Source organism: Polyodon spathula, chromosome 10, assembly GCF_017654505.1.
Source record: "Polyodon spathula isolate WHYD16114869_AA chromosome 10, ASM1765450v1, whole genome shotgun sequence".
In the NCBI taxonomy this organism is placed as follows: domain Eukaryota; kingdom Metazoa; phylum Chordata; class Actinopteri; order Acipenseriformes; family Polyodontidae; genus Polyodon; species Polyodon spathula.
Genome location: NC_054543.1, coordinates 20,781,185 through 20,797,475, shown reverse-complemented (window position 1 = coordinate 20,797,475; position 16,291 = coordinate 20,781,185). Strand labels below are relative to the sequence as shown.

At 39.5% G+C, this 16,291-nt stretch overlaps 1 protein-coding gene across 1 annotated transcript in view; it reads left to right on the top strand.

Moving 5' to 3' along the window:
- The window catches only part of LOC121321921 (PDZ domain-containing protein 8-like), a 139,901-nt gene that overhangs the window by 116,760 nt on the left and 6,850 nt on the right, over window positions 1-16,291 (top strand). The gene's annotated exons all lie outside the window — the stretch shown is intronic.

Genomic DNA, 16,291 nt, shown 5'->3' with positions numbered 1-16,291 from the left:
TATATATATATATATATATATATATATAATATGTTACGGATTTGTCAACATTCCAGTGTATGTGTAGTTTAGAATAGTAGGATTAGGGTCATTCCAGCTGTGGGACATTCTCTGAATATGATAATACATGAACGTGTATTAGAAATATAACTGTATTCATTAATGAAGCTGTGTGTCTTGATAAGGGGACCTCTGGCTTGCAGACATCAAATCTAAACTGTGTGACCTCGATTAGGTGTCCGGTGCCTGGACTGGATTAGACTTGACGGACAGTTGAATTATGTACAGATAATTAACACATGCAACAACAATCGTTTGGACGCAAGGAAGACATAAACTAGTGATGTCCCAGTGGAAAAGGCCATTAAAACATCACTGGGAGTTTAAAGAGGCAAGATACACAAATGACCTCATGAAAGTAGCTACTCAGCAGAGTGAAAAAGACTATAAATATCCAAGCAAAACTAAAAATTTGGTGGTCCACATTGAATGCTAAACAAGGTGCTGTGACTCTAATAAGCAAAGCTGCAACTCCGGGACTCTGCCTAAAAACGGAACCAAGACAGGGAAACAAGTTGCAAGCGAGTCAACGACCACAAGCAATGAGACTCAGGCCTGGCTGGAGGACTGCCGTAAACTTGTCAGACAAACCAGTGTAGGTATGCTGTACACCTAAAAACACAGTATGCAAAAGAAACTGTGCCCTTTTATCTGCATAGCTAAAAGAAGAGGACAGACCAGACGAGCGCTGTTGTGGATCCTATGCCGAGGACTGAAGACTTTGTTGCAACTGTTTGTTGATCCATTGTAGGATTGAAGACGTCATTGCTGAGAGGAGAGTTTTTGTACTGGATACTTCAACAGATTGAGTTTCCAAGCCAGAAGACCAAAAGTCTAAGCTTCAAAGCTGTTGAGTATAATTCCAGTTGCATTTTCCTTTCATGGAACTAATTTAATTAATTGTAACATATTCACATAGAATTGAACGGTTAATTATTTAGTTTGCACACTTTTCGTATGAAATAACTTTCAGTGAAACTTCATGAAGTAACTATAAGTAATCTACCTTATATTGTTGTATGAAGAACCACTGCCGTCCCGAGAGCCAGAGGGGGTGGAACCGTTGACGTCCCGAGAGCAAGGAGAGGAGCTGCCTCTGCCTGCACCACCAGGAGGAGACGAGCAGGAGCTTCCTCTGCCTCCACCACCAGGAAAGGAGGAGCAGGAGCTGCCTCTACCTCCACCACCAGGGGAGAGGAGCAGGAGCTGCCTCTCCCTTTAACAGAGGAAGGACCAGGACATGATGCTGGCGTAGACTGCTGAGGGGAGCATGCCGGAAAACAGCCCGGCCGCAGCTGCCGCGAAGAGGGCCAGCATTGCCGTAGCCACTTCCGGAGTGGCCAACCCTAGCACCACGACTGGTCCGGACTCCATCGCCAGGCGAAGACAGGGAGTCATGGCCGACGCCTTCTTGGCCTGAAAGGGCCTGAGGGTCCGCACCTGCCATCACCTCCCGAGGGGGGGAGAGTGTGACGGGGTTCCTGCCCCTTTATTAATATATATATTTTTTTGTTATTGTTATGATTTATTTCTGCTTTTATATGTGTATATGTGTGTGTGTGTGGCTATCTATTATTTTTGCTGCTGTTTGTTTTGGATCAGTAAGGAGGGGGTTAAATTCCTCTCTGCCAAAAATACATGTGACAATGTGACTGGAGCCTTAATTAGGTAATTGTTAATTATTGATTAATTGGTCTCCAGCCACAAACTAGAAAAGCCAGAAGAAATCCTTTTTCTGGGTGGTGGAGGGCTGGAAAGTACAAGAGACTGTTTGGAGAAGAAAATACAAACAAATGCTACTGGAGTATTTTTTTGAAAGATACCCGTCTTGTTTATTGTGTTTGTGTTTATTTTTTGTTGGTTTATTTTGGCCCTTGTGCTTTTTTGTTTTGTATTATTTAATTTACTAAATACAAACACACTACTTGTGTTTCTGAATACTTCTTCCTGGTCTGGCATCAACACACGAGCCAACCTGTCACAGTTCACAACAGGGTTTTTTCGGACCTAAATACTGCCATCCCTTATGTCTATATTAATCCAGTTTAGGTTTTTCCCTGTGTAATAATGTTAATAAATACAGTGCCATGTGGTCTGCAAGCAATCAGGTTTACACATTTTAGACAATTAAGATATGCTGCTTTTACGAACATTAAAGTAACCCCCACTCTTTTCCGCTCTGTCTAATTTAGTATTTATATAGATTACACTTTACAGGCTTAACCTCCATCGCTGTTGAAAGCAGTAAATGGCAGGAAGGAAGATGATGGAAACACAGTGAAAAGGTTGATAATCCAATCACTGTGTTGAATATTCTAGGCAGAGCCTCCGTGGAGTGTCACAGTGGGGTCTAATGGAGAGTGAAAGGCTGTTTGTGTTCAAAATATATTGAAGTAACACAACATCAGTGCTTTGGGTAAATTGTTGTCCTGGGGAGTCACACGTAACTACAAAGATCCGCTGTTTACCTGCTCCTGACATTATTGGTGCAGATAAATGCAAGCAGTCTGCTGCCCTGAACGCCTGGACACCTCCGCTGCCACTCTGTGATTGCTGTTGAGTCGCTAGGTCTCAGCAATCCCTGATAATTGCAGCACAATTTGGCTTTTTGCACAGACAATCCATCTTCCAAGACAAAAACCTACATGTGTCGCGTCAGAGTTTTCTGGCAAAGTTTGGCAACTTTTTGTTTGTAATGGCTTGGGACAAAAAATGGGGTGCATTGATATTTAACACATGAATGTCTACACCTGACATCATACAGTCACTGGTTTTGAATACTGTATATTTCAGTGTAATAGAAAATAATAAAAAATAATTATAATAAAAATTAAAAATAATAAATAATAAAAAATTATTATTATTATTATTACGTACACCTAACCCAGGCCAAGTTAGATAAACTGACTTAGAGGATAAAAAGTTTCTGAACAGCTTTGAACAGTATACTGTAATACCACATGCAACAGCATTTTAATGTCTTCTATAGGAAGAGAAACTGCTCTTGAAACTAAATTGCCCCTTTTTTTTATAGGATGTCCAGTTGATCTGAACCTTAGTATAATGTGGACAGTAGCTGAGTTCTGTTTTGAGTAAAGCTGTCACCTTTAAACATCTAAAATACAGATGTGATGCAGCCAATGTCAACATTTTTAAATAATAATTTTATTCATCTCCTATTTGGAAAAGGATACCATATAAGAAAAAGGTGTGCAAAGTTCAATTAAGAGTTGTTGTTTCAAATGATGATATATAACCTCCAATATGATCGTTCACTGTCATTGACACTGCCCATCTAAATTTTCAAAAGTGGCCACTGTTACCTCTTTTTGGTCACAAAAGCAGATTTTTGTAAGTTGACGCACATCTTGCTTTTTCAAAACATTGTGTTGAGCTGCACTTCAAACTAAACTAGCCCACTGGAGCTCAGAGACCAAAGCAACACCCCTGTAGGCCCCCAGCCAAGGCAGGCAACTCTACACAACCAGGATTCAAACCATATAACTCCTGATAATATGAGTAACCCTGCATGCCAGCACAGTATTTAATTTACTGGTTGAACCACTGGGGACCCCTATACTGTTACGTTTAAATAACTAGCTAATGAAATAGCAATTTTGCAAGTACAATTTTCAAAGAAGTACACGTCTTCTGCATCAGAGCTTAAAAGCTGGTTGGTTTTTCACAGGAAAGAAGCCAGTGAAGGGATGGGGACAATTTCACTCTCCAGTGAAATATCCCTGGACGTGCAAGAGTCTAAAAGCATGGCTTGTAAACTGAGAATAATTTAGTACCGGATATGTTTACTGTAACAGGTGTTTCTTTCAAAACTGCACTTTTGAGACATACATAATGAGTGGATATGCATGGTGAAGAACATCTGGAACTTTTTTGTTAGCTACAGCAACTTTAAGGAAATCACAGTGAGTTTTCTATGTTGACAAGTGTGTGCGCGTACGTTATTGTTGTGGCTGCAGATAACAGAAAATGTGTTTTATTGTTGTTATTGTACTTCAGTTTAATGTCAGTACAGTAAAAACCCAAAAGTGATACTACCTAACTAATCTGTTTTAAAACCTTTTGTTTGTTTCTCTTTGCTGATAAGAGTTTGGACAGCCTGATTTGGTTAAGTGTTTGGGTCCTCAGTGCAGTCCACACATTGTCCTCACATGCCATGATGAACTGTGATTAGCAGCTGTTTTCTTTCTATACTGATTTCAGATGAACAGTGAAGATTGCACTGTACAGTACATGCAATATCCACAATAAATTGAGGCATGTACTGCAAGATGGGATTAGATGAAAGAAGTAATAACAACATGCTGCCTGCATCTATCACCCCAATAACACAATCAACACAATAATACGCTGTAGCTATTCTACTCGTGCTTTGCCTAAAAATGACCTTTTCCATGGGATCAGCATTGTGCAGTAAAGGAAATGGAAGTTTCTGCTGGGAAAGAAATATCAGGATTCCCACCCAGAGCTTCTGTGTGATCAAGAGCCCACTCGAGGAGCTATATCCAGAAGTGCTTGTTAGAGCCTCATTCTGAAATGAAAGCTATGATTAGATTACAGTGTGTCTGCTTGTCAGCCTTACAAAAGGTTATTGCTTCCCGTAATTGTGGCCGTTTTCATGCCACCTTGTGTTCACCAACTCAGCTAATAATTGCAATGTAATTGCCTTGTTAAGTCCCCATATGCTTTGGCTGCTCCTCGGCTGACAGTGTTGTCCCCTATGCCTGATAAGGCCAGGGAGCTGAGCTTGTGTCTGTGTGGAGATTGGTAGCTGTCCTGCATGAACATATAATCATATTTGTCAAGTAGTATTATCAGTTACTTCATCAATTTACATCATCCAAAACAAAACCAAAAAAAAGACCAATGTGGACATACAAAATAAGGGCCATAATCTCAATGCAGAATAGACTTCTTTTAAAACACACACCCTATGAATGTTTTTTAATACTTCCACCACCATATTTTACAGTAGGTATGAGGTTCTTTTCTGCATACAAATCCTCCTTTCGACGCCAAACCCACCACTTGTGTGCGTGACCAAAGAGCTCTATTTTCTTGTCATCTGACCACAGCACCCGGTTCCAATCCAAGTGCCAATGCCATTTAGCAAACTCCATTCACTTACATTTGTTGGTTGCTCTCAATAAAGGTGTTTTTCTGGCAATCCTTCCAAATAGGCTATTTGCATGGAGGTGGCATCTAATTGTAGATTTGGAGACTTGGTGACCCCAAGATGCAATCAAGTTCTGTAATTCTCCAACTGTGGCCCTTGGATTCTTCTTTGCCTCCCGAACCATCTTCCTCACTGTGTGTGGGGGCAAGATGCACTTGCGTCCTCTACCAGGCAGATTTACCACTGTTCCACTGGTTTTGAACTTCTTAATTATTGCCTAATAGTGGTAAGTGGTATATTTAAGTTTATAGCTATTCTTTGTACCCATTGCCTGATTTATGAAGCTCAACAACCATTTGTCTCTTTTCATTTGTGAGTTCTTTACCTTTCTCCATGGTGATGGATTACAAATGGATTTTACATGCGTGTTACCTCATTTTTACTCCCCAGTGAAACAGGAAGCCATGGAAGGCCACAATACAGTCCCTTAAGACTGAGATGTACTTAAAGTAGAATGTTAATTCAGATTTAATTTTGTTTGATTTTATTTATAAGAATCTTTAGAGGTGCAAATAATTTTGACACCTAGCTTTTTGAGAAAAAAATTATTACTTATTAAAAATAAACATTTTCTCTGAGCAATTGTATTAGCATAAAAGAATATAGTTTTCCCATATTTTTAGCATAACATATAGCTCATTACCTGTGTTTATTTTATACAGCCTTTTTTAATTTTGGAGGTGACTGTACATTTTAAAAGTTATACTGACTTTTTTGATTGGTTTCAAATATTCACAATATGTTAAAATGTAAATGTTTAAGTACCGTATTCCTTCGAATTTACGGCACGCTTGAATTTAAGCCAGTCACATTAATGCATGCATCGCTATACTCAAACTTAAGATGCAGGCCATTTTTGAGTAGAAAAAATGGTTTAAAAAGTCTTAAATTCGATGGAATATGGTATATTTCATTTAAAATGTTTTATACAGTATACTAGAGAGGGTTATTAAAATAAATTGAAAAACAACCTTCCATGACACCTTATTATAGCACATTGATGAGCTTTAGTGTTGCACAATTCAGTTCTCACTGTCTGGAAAGCCAATTTATTAAGAAGATAAAGTTGTGCACATACACTGTGCCTGTCAGCTCTTGGTGCATTGCAATCCAGAACTCTTGATTGAGACCCATACTGTACCTAGCTTTTTGAGTCTCCTTTGAACATCAGTGTACCGAGACATATTGATACAAATAAAGGTTGGGCCAAATGAAAAATGTGTGTGGTTCGGGTTGCGCTGGACAACAACATAGGGCAGGTAGGTAGTATTTTTTTTTATTATTATTGTTTCCCAAGCAAGCAGTGTGAGTATGGTAAAAGTGGCAAGTGATAGTTTCAGAGATGAAAAATCTCTGCTTCTTGGCAGTTTTCCGCTTTTACTTAGTCCCCTGTGGCTATTGATGTGATCAGTGCAGATCCGGGGTGAAAAAATTGTTCTTGGTGTTTGTTTGTTTTTTAAATCTTTATTTTTTTTTTTAAAGCTATTAACACATTTGTTAAAGTTCACTAATTATTTGGTATACATTCTAATTTCAGGTGTAGTCTGGATCGTAACGTCATTCAGTTGGGTTCCTGAGCAAAAAATCCAGCACGACAATGGATCTTTTTTTTTTTTTTACTTCTACTTCTCCTCACTTTCATCTCTGTAGTTTACAGTACATTGTTAGTAGGTACCCCTGTTGTACTCTGTCATCTTGCTTCATTCACCCACCATGTCTCCTTTCTCCACCTCACAGCTGGCTCGGTCTCATTTTGAGGGTACATCTTCATAATAAACTTTCTGCGTGCCTTCTTTTCAGCTATAGGTAGGTAGCTCTGAGGAGGGAAACCACAGGGACTAAAATATAGCAGCATCATTACTGCAGCATTTAATGACTGTCAATACATTCTTTTCTACACTGAATTTTTTTGCCATAAAACATCTGCTGTAAATAAAGTAATTTTTGTAGTAGGGGGGAAAAAAAGAAGAGGGGACAGTCTCCTATTAAGAAATAGCACATCAGCAGTCATTTTAATCTTGATGGAATGCAGAAAATAACTTAAAACAGACTTGGCAATGAATTAACAAAGTGAAACAAGTGAGAGTTTTAGCTTTAAAATGCCTCCATAAGTTGAGGTATTTTGTCCATCTTCAAATTTTAACATATTAAACTTCATGAATTTCACTTTGCATGTCAGTCTTAACATCAGTACCAGTTTTCTGTTATTAACCGCTGATTATTAATATTATTATGATACATCTTTTGTTTATCCTTTTTTGTCTTATACAAACATGTTTTGCAATGATGTATTTGCAAGTAACTTTACTATCTCAAATCTAAGTCCTATTTAATTGACAAATTAAAAATTTTGGCTTAACAAGTGAACTAGTATTTATATACAGTAAAACATTGCAAATCTGAACGTCAATAACCCAGCACAGTACTGGCACTGCAGAACACTGCCTGCCGAGCTGAGTTAAAGCATTCTGCATAACTAACTTTATATTAACTGGTATTTAATAAATTGTTCCTGTTTTCGAAGACGCTGCTCCCTAGGCGTTTAGATTGCAATGTTTTACTGTGTTCTATATTTAATGTGTGTCTTTGTAAATGGCCCCAACATTTAATCGCAACCTTGTGGGATATGCCATTACAAAGAAACATTGTAAGAATAATGTCTACATTTTGGTGTGTTTAGCAATATGAGCGAGTTTCTGAAAATGTGCTCAAAGTGATGTAATTTCCTGCAAAGTGCTATTGTAATAATGTTTCAGTAGATGGACTTGGACATATACTAAAGTAGCTGACAGCAGTTACAGGGACGTTAAAATCGTGGTCATAATTGGATTGTTAGGGAAATTGCAAATAAATGACCTACCTACTTGAAACATCATACTCTTAGTTGGTTGGGAAAATGTTTATTTGCTTGTAAATCACTATATTATGTGAAGATTGGAACAAAGTTTTAGGTTACCAATAATCATTATAGTAATTAGAATTAATAGTAGAAGATGCTGAACTGGAAAATGCTGCCAGTCTCTCTGCTGCATAGATTTTCAATGGAAGGTTTGCAGCCCAGAATAAAGAAGAGGAGAGACTCACTATCTAAACTAGGAGAGCTATCCTTTCCTTTTCTCGAAAAATATTGTTTGGCTGCTAGGCTATATTCATTGCAATATTGGATTTTCAAAAATGTTAATGTCGGATGTACCCACATGAAACCATCTGGAAAACAATCTGACTATTCACTCCTAACTGGTTCCCCAAAAAATGGTTAAGCATTCCAAATTTAAAAAAAAAAAAAACAGCTATTTTACATGCACGAAATGCCTGGTTTAAAAATGCTTAGGATTAGACAGTGATTATTTAAAACTGATATTCTGTCCACAAAATAGAATAAAGCTTGGTAGCAACACTGCAGGACATCTCTCAAAATGACACACTGTCTTTTGACACCTCAGTCAGTCACAATACAATACAGCGAAGGAACTCTTTCAGTTCTTTCAAATAAGACAAGTCCTTAAAATGACCACAATGTAGCCTATACATTGATACTGATTGAATAAATATGATTGCTGCATGCTAACAAAAAAACATGAAAGCATAAAAAAGTACAATATTAGCCTAACAATTATGCCCTTTTTATAGATACAATATAGTATCCCAAAGTTATTTTACAATAAAACAATAAAGACCATACAGACATCACAGCTATAACAAACACGTAATAGACTGCATACAATTAAAAAATAAAGAAAGACATTAAAATCAGACAAAATAGCAGGTTACAAAATATATGCAATAAAATAAAGGATTGCTTATATTATAGCCTAGTAAAACCGGTGTGTGGTGTACTTGTAAAAACTGATATGATATTAAACAATCTTCGCTTTATAAGCTTTCACAATTACTTTCAGCAAATCGAGAGATCTTGCTTGGAGTGCAGGATTGATGTGGAAGGCAGTGTCTGTTGTGTGCTGTTTTTCTTTGAGTTGTTGGATAGTGTTTAATTTGTCAGTTTTGGAAGGACAAAAAACATGGTCAGCTATTAATTGTACTAAGTTTTAAGTAGAGAATCAACACATGTTATGTGATGTCATTCTTTTAAAAACTAAAATGCAATATCTCTTTAAAAACGATGCAGTTGCCTCTTCAAATTCAGTTCCCGATGGTGCAGTAGGTAATGTTTAGGTTACTGTTTAGCCAGAGATGCAGTACAAGGAAAAAATGCGTCTGTAACATTACATGATGAAGTATTGGTGAAAAATACAATAGGCTATAATTCTTTTTTTCTGGTATGTTGGTCGCATTTTTCAAACAATAGTGCAAAACAACTGCTTGGTGATTATCTGCAGCCATGGTGCTCAAACCCCAGCATTTTATGTGAACTGAAGGTCTTGATTGCTACGTGGCTTCCAGAAAACCGCATGAGTGAAAACATGGCCTCCCACAGTGGTCAGTTTTGCAGATTGATAGCGAAAAGTTTAACCCGTTTTCAGCAAAACATGTTTGGCCGGGTGGAAAAAATAGGGTCGGTCAGGTAATCTGAACTGCACATACTTTTTGATTTGGCCTTGTACTACTGTGTCATCCTTTTTCTGGTTCTTTTGTGATGTAGATTGCTGAAAATCGATTCAGAGTTTGCAGTTCCCCTTGTGCAGCTGTATTTATATTACAACTCCCCAACAAGATCAAAATGGAACACACTCTTTTAGGGAGGTTAAGACTTACTTATTCATGGCACCGCAGGAGTCAGTAAATGGAATGGACAGCAGTTTGTAGTAGCATTTAAAGTAGCGGGAACGGAGACTAAGATTAAGCAGATCAAGACGAATCAAGCCCAGCTGCTTGCCACTTTGCATAGTGTTGCTAGTTTTACATCTACTGATTTAATAGACGTCTAGTTCTAAAAGCTTTAAAAGAGTTTCAGATACAAATGAAATGAGTTGCGTTATTGCAGTTATTCGTGTTTTTGGTGCTTTTGCGTTCTCCTCTTTACCCCAGACTACTTCTGTACTGCACCCAGCTCACTGGCACCACTGGCTTGTGCTTGTCCACTTCAGCAATTGAGGTGGAATAACATGCTTGTTTTAAAGGACACTAAAGCAAAAAGCTGCCAAGTTGATCACGGTTTAAACACAAGGGTGCTTTCGGGGCTGGTAGTCGGGGCACAATGAGTGTTTGTCTTGTTGGGTTACACACAATGCAAATGGATTTCATAGGCTGTGGAGCGGAAATAAAGTAAGAGCAGGGGGCCGAAGAATCTGCTCAATGGACCTGTGTATGACTCAGGAGTGACAATGCATTGCCAGTGTAGTCTTTTTTAGATTCACTTTGTCTATTGTTTTCTCCTGGTGACTTTTTTTAATAGCATCATTGTGGCCTCGACGGCCTTCCAAGTACAACTGGTTCACCAGAGATCAACCATCTAACTTTTCTCCTTTCCAAATTTGTTATGTTATTATTATTATTCTATTTTAGCAAACGCCTTTATCCAAGACGACTTACAGAGACTAGGGTATGTGAACTATGCATCAGCTGCAGAGTCACTTACAAAAACGTCTCAAGTCGGTTCCCTATCAAGAATGAAATGTAACCATTACCTCATGGATATTTATCCTTAAAGAGCCTGGAACCTAAGTATATATATAAAAAAGACTGATCATCAGAGACTGTGACACAGTCACGCCCACCCCCGAGGGCATAAATAGACTGCACACACAGATCTCAATATCATTTTTCCTTTCATCCGACCTGAGAAGAGAGAGACTGCGAACAGAGAAGTGTTACATATGTCCAGTTAATTAAATAATTAGACCAATTAAGTAATTGAGAATTCAGGTGAAACGAAAGCCAGAAGACTCTGCAGCCCTCCAGGAACTGCGTTTGACACCTCTGGCATAGAGGCTATTACCTGGACGACTGGTTCGTCGTGTTCAGTCTCTAGTACAGGCAGATGCCCATGCGGAACTCACCACAGACCACCTTCATTGGTTGGGCCTTTCGATGAATCGTGCAAAGAGTCAGCTCAACCCTCGCAGACAGCCTCCTATTACTTTGTCGGATGAGGAAATTGTGGCATCCCAACCCATCGAGTCTGTGGCTCTGGGTCTGGCCCCTGAATGGCAACATTTGAGCCATCCGGGGTCTTACGACAGGGTTATTGATACCCTGCAGAATGCCAGAGCAGCATCCAGATGTTCCCTGTATGGGTACAAGTGGGGAGTTTTCAGATGTGGTGCTTGCCCAAGGGTTTTGAGCCCACATCCTGTCCCATGGCAGTTATACTGCAATTTTTGCAGGATAAGGGCAATTCCCCCTCTACATTTTAAAGGTCTATTTGGCAGCTATATCAGCTTGCCATATCAAAATTGATTCAGTCTCCCCAGGAGCTCAGCTTTCCGGAGGGGCAATTTTTAAAAGGAGCTCTGCTTCTTCGGCCACCTATGAAGGACATTGTCCCTCGTTGGAGGCTTAACATGGTGCTTGAAGCGCTTATGAAGCTCCCTTTGAGCCCTTGCATTCAGCTGAGCGGAAATATTTATCTTTTTGAAAGCAGCTTTCTTGCTTGCAATCACATCCGCTAAGCGGGTGGCTGAGATGCAAGCATTTTCATTTGCGAAAGCATGCTTAATTTTTGCAGAAGCCAGGACAAGGATTAATCTTTGTACCAATCCTGCTATTTTGCTGAAAATTATCTCGGCAGTCCACATTAGCCAGGCTGTGGAATTGGAGGCTTTTCATCTGCCTCCTTTCCAGTCTGATAGGGCACGGCAGCTCCATATGCTTTGTCCAGTGTGGGCATTCGTGTATTATGTGGACAGAACACTAGAGTTGGAGACAGTCTGAACAATGTTTTGACATATGAGATAAAGTCTCATTGTAAAGCTGTCTAAGCAGAGGCTCTACAAATGGATCACAGACAGTCAGGATTGCATATGAGCGAGCCAATTTGCCCCCTCCAGAAAAGCTCACTGCCCATTCTACCAGGGGCAACTTCCAGGGTGCATCTGTCAAAAACATTTGCAATGCAGCAGTATGGGCCACTACCCATAGTGTTGGTAGAAGCAGGCTACAGTCAGACAGTGTTGATAGAAGCAGGCTACAGCCAGACAGTGGGCAGAAGCAGGATACAGTCAGACAGTGTTGGCAGAAGCAGGCTACAGTCAGACATTGTTGGTAGAAGCAGGCTACAGTCAGATACCTTGGTGGTACAAGCAGGCTACAGTCAGATACCGTGGTGGTAGAGCAGGCTACAGTCAGACAGTGTTGGTAGAAGCAAGCTACAGTCAGATACCATGGTGTAGAAGCAGGCTACAGTCAGACAGTGTTGGTAGAAGCAGGCTACAGTCAGACAGTGTTAATAGAAGCAAGCTACAGTCGGACAGTGTTGAGAGAAGCAAGCTACAGTCAGACACCTTGGTAGTACAAGCAGGCTACAGTCAGATACCTTGGTGATTGAAGCAGGCTACAGTCAGATACCATGGTGGTAGAAGCAGGCTACAGTCAGATACCATGGTGGTAGAAGCAGACTACAGTCAGATACCGTAGTGGTAGATGCAGGCTACAGTTAGACAGTGTTGGTAGAAGCAGGCTACAGTCAGACAGTGGTGGTAGAAGCAGGCTACAGTCAGACACCGTGGTGGTAGAAGCAGGCTACAGTCAGACACCGTTGTGGTAGAAGCAGGCTACAGTGAGGCAGTGTTGGCAGAAGCAGGCTACAGTCAGATAGTGTTGGTAGTGTTGGTTCCCTTTACAGATCTATGTGCAAGCGTCAGTTTAATTAAATATTTCAGAACATTATAATACTCATGATCGATAGTTCCAACTCTGCCTTCCTACTGTTGGATGGCACACTGTTAAAGGATAATAATTACAGTAATGTAGTTGACATGAGCCAGTGGATTTAAGTGTGTGTGATATCTGTAAGAAAGATAATCAGAGATTAATCCTTTAAAACAATGTTGCCACACTGACTGTGACCAAGACAGCTGGCTTTGTTGTGACAGCCACTATGGTGTAATTAGTTCTAATTGCAGAAAATCCCTGAATTAGCAGTTTACATGGGCTTATTTGTCATTAAAGATTGGATACATTTTCTTTTCTGAAGAGTTCTGCAACCCTTCTTCCTGCCTTATTGACAGCCAGGATCCCAGTGGTGTACTGTAATTTGCACGATACGTGTGGATATAAACCATGTTATTTCTGATGCTGACGTCCAAAATATATGATTTGAGTTTGCGGATGTGCAATATGTTATCTGAGACGTTCAGAGCAGATTTAGCAGAGGCTAGACATCTCAAATCCCTATCACATGGTCATTTCAGTAATATACTTAAGAAGGGGACTGGGTACAGGACTAGAGTGAGATTCTAATCCTGGTCTAAGAGTAGAGAGAGAGCTGTATACTGTATGCTTATAAGTAAAACCGTCACTGAGGTTGCTAGTCACCTTGAGTGTAAAGATGTACTAAAAGCTACTTTTTGAAGGCTTCTAAAACTGTTGCTTTCCTGTTAATGTGTAAATGGTACTGATGCTGATAAACAACAACTGTTAAATGACCCAAAGTACAATTAAACAGTTGTAGGGATGATTCTGTAGTTGTCAGTTGTCATGATTGTTTTCAGTAGAAATTAAGCTTTTAAAGTTGCTTCAAATCCCGTATAGGACAACCTACAGTGGCTCTCAAAAGTATTCACCCCCCTTAGACTTTTCCACATTTTGTTGTGTTACAACATGGAATCAAAATGGATTTAATTAGGAGTTTTTGCCACTGATCAACACAAAAAAAGTACATAATGTCAAAGTGAAAAATGAAATCTACAAATTGTTCTAAATTAATTACAAATACAAAACAGAAAATAATTGATTGCATAAGTATTCACCCCCTTCAGTCAATATTTGGTAGAGACAACTTTGGAAGCAATGACAGCCATGAGTCTATTTGGATAAGTCTACGAGCTTTGCACATCTGGACGCTGCAATTTTTGCCCATTCTTCTTTGCAAAATTGCTCAAGCTCTGTCAAGTTGGATGGGGACCTTTGGTGAGCAGCACTTTTCAACTCTTTCCACATATTCTCAATTGAATTGAGGTCTGGACTTTGACTGGACCACTCCAAGACATTGACCTTTTTTGTTTTTAAGCCATTCCAGTGTGGCTTTGGCTTTATGTTTGGAGTCATTGTCCTGGTGGAAGATTAATCTTCTCCCAAGTCCCCGGTCTCTTGCAGACTTCAGCAGATTTTCCTCCAGGATTTCTCTGAACTTTGCTGCATCCATTTTGCCCTCTGTCTTCACAAGCTTTCCAGGCCCTGACAAAGAGAAGCATCCCCATAGCATGATGCTGCCACGACCATGCTTCACGGTAGGGATGGTGTTCTCAGGATGAGATGCGCCAAACATAGCACGTAGCATTGAGACCAAAAAGGTCTATTTTGGTCTCATCAGACCATATAATCTTCTTCCACTTGGTCTCAGAGTCTCCCACATACCTTCTGGCAAACTAGCCAAGATTTGATGTGAGTTTTTTTCAACAATGGCTTTCTGTTTGCCACTCTCCCATAAAGGCCAGTTTTGTGAAGCACCCGGGCCATTGTTGCATATGCACAGTGTCTCCCAGCTCAGCCATGGAAGACTGTAACCCCTTTAGAGTTGCCATAGGCCTCTTGGTGGCCTCCCTGACTAGTGCTCTTTTCGCCCGGATACTCAGTTTGTGAGGACGGCCTGTTCTAGACAGATTCACAGTTGTGACATATTCTCTGCATTTCTTAATAATGGACTTTACTGTGTTCCAGGGGATATTCAATGCATTGGAAATGTTCTTATATCCTTGCCCTGATTGGTGCTTTTGAAGAACCTTATTCCGGATTTGCTTTGAATGTTCCTTTGTCTTCGTGTTGTAGTTTTTGTTAGGAAATGTACTAACCAACTGTGGGACCTCCCAGAGACAGGTGTATTTAACCTGAAATCATGTGAAACACCTTAATGCACACAGGTGGACACCATTCAACTAATTATGTGACTTCTAAAGACAATTGGTTGCACCAGAGCTTATGTAGGTGTGTCATAGCAAAGGGGGTGAATACTTATGCAATCAGTTATTTTCTGTTTTATATTTGTAATTAATTTAGAACAATTTGTAGATTTTATTTTTCACTTTGACATTATGGACTTTTTTGTGTTGATCAGTGGCAAAAAAACTCCTAATTAAATCCATTTTGATTCCATATTGTAACAGAATAACATGTGGAAATGTCCAAGGGGGGTGAATACTTTTGAGAGCCACTGTAAAGCAGGGTGGGTGGTATCAAGGAACCAGACTGAATCCATCATGAAAAAATGCAATAACATCAGCCTTCTTGTGATCAAAGTAGGAGAATAACAAAGGGCATTGCTATTAAGAAATGAAGCACATGTATACAAAGACATGGTAAAGTGCTGTATCCTCATCTGGACAGTGCAAACTGCACAGGAAAATAATGTTTTTCACTCAGGCAAAGAACACTCAAGTGAGGACCCGATCTTGGCTGTAAAAAGAAAAGAGCTAATTAGGATAGTATCCATTTTACCTTTTATGGTATCATGCTTGTATTCAAGATTCCAGATGCAAACATTTAAACATGCCCCCGAAACATTAACTGTGGAAAGATTAAATTAGCTACATGTGTGAAGTTTCGAAGGAAACACATTGCAGCAAAAATGTTTTATTTTTATTTTTTTAATTTTAAAGGTTTAAGTATGACATTTTTGTTAAAGCATCATATTGCTATTTTGGGTTATCATCACCATCCTTCAACATTCTGTAAAAAAAACGAAATCTTATCCTTTTAAATACAGTTTATTGGAAAAGCAGGTGTCGCCACAGACTTCACTGCAGTTAAGCCACATAATCCCTGTCAAATGTTATGCCTGTCTGCCTACAACGAAACAAACAGTTACAACTCCCACTCATTTAATATCATGCTGTTCATATGTGTTGCTAGTGTCTGCCAGCTGATAAGAAGACATTGACTGTGTGAATTGTAACAGCATTCTATGCAGGCTGTACTGTATGT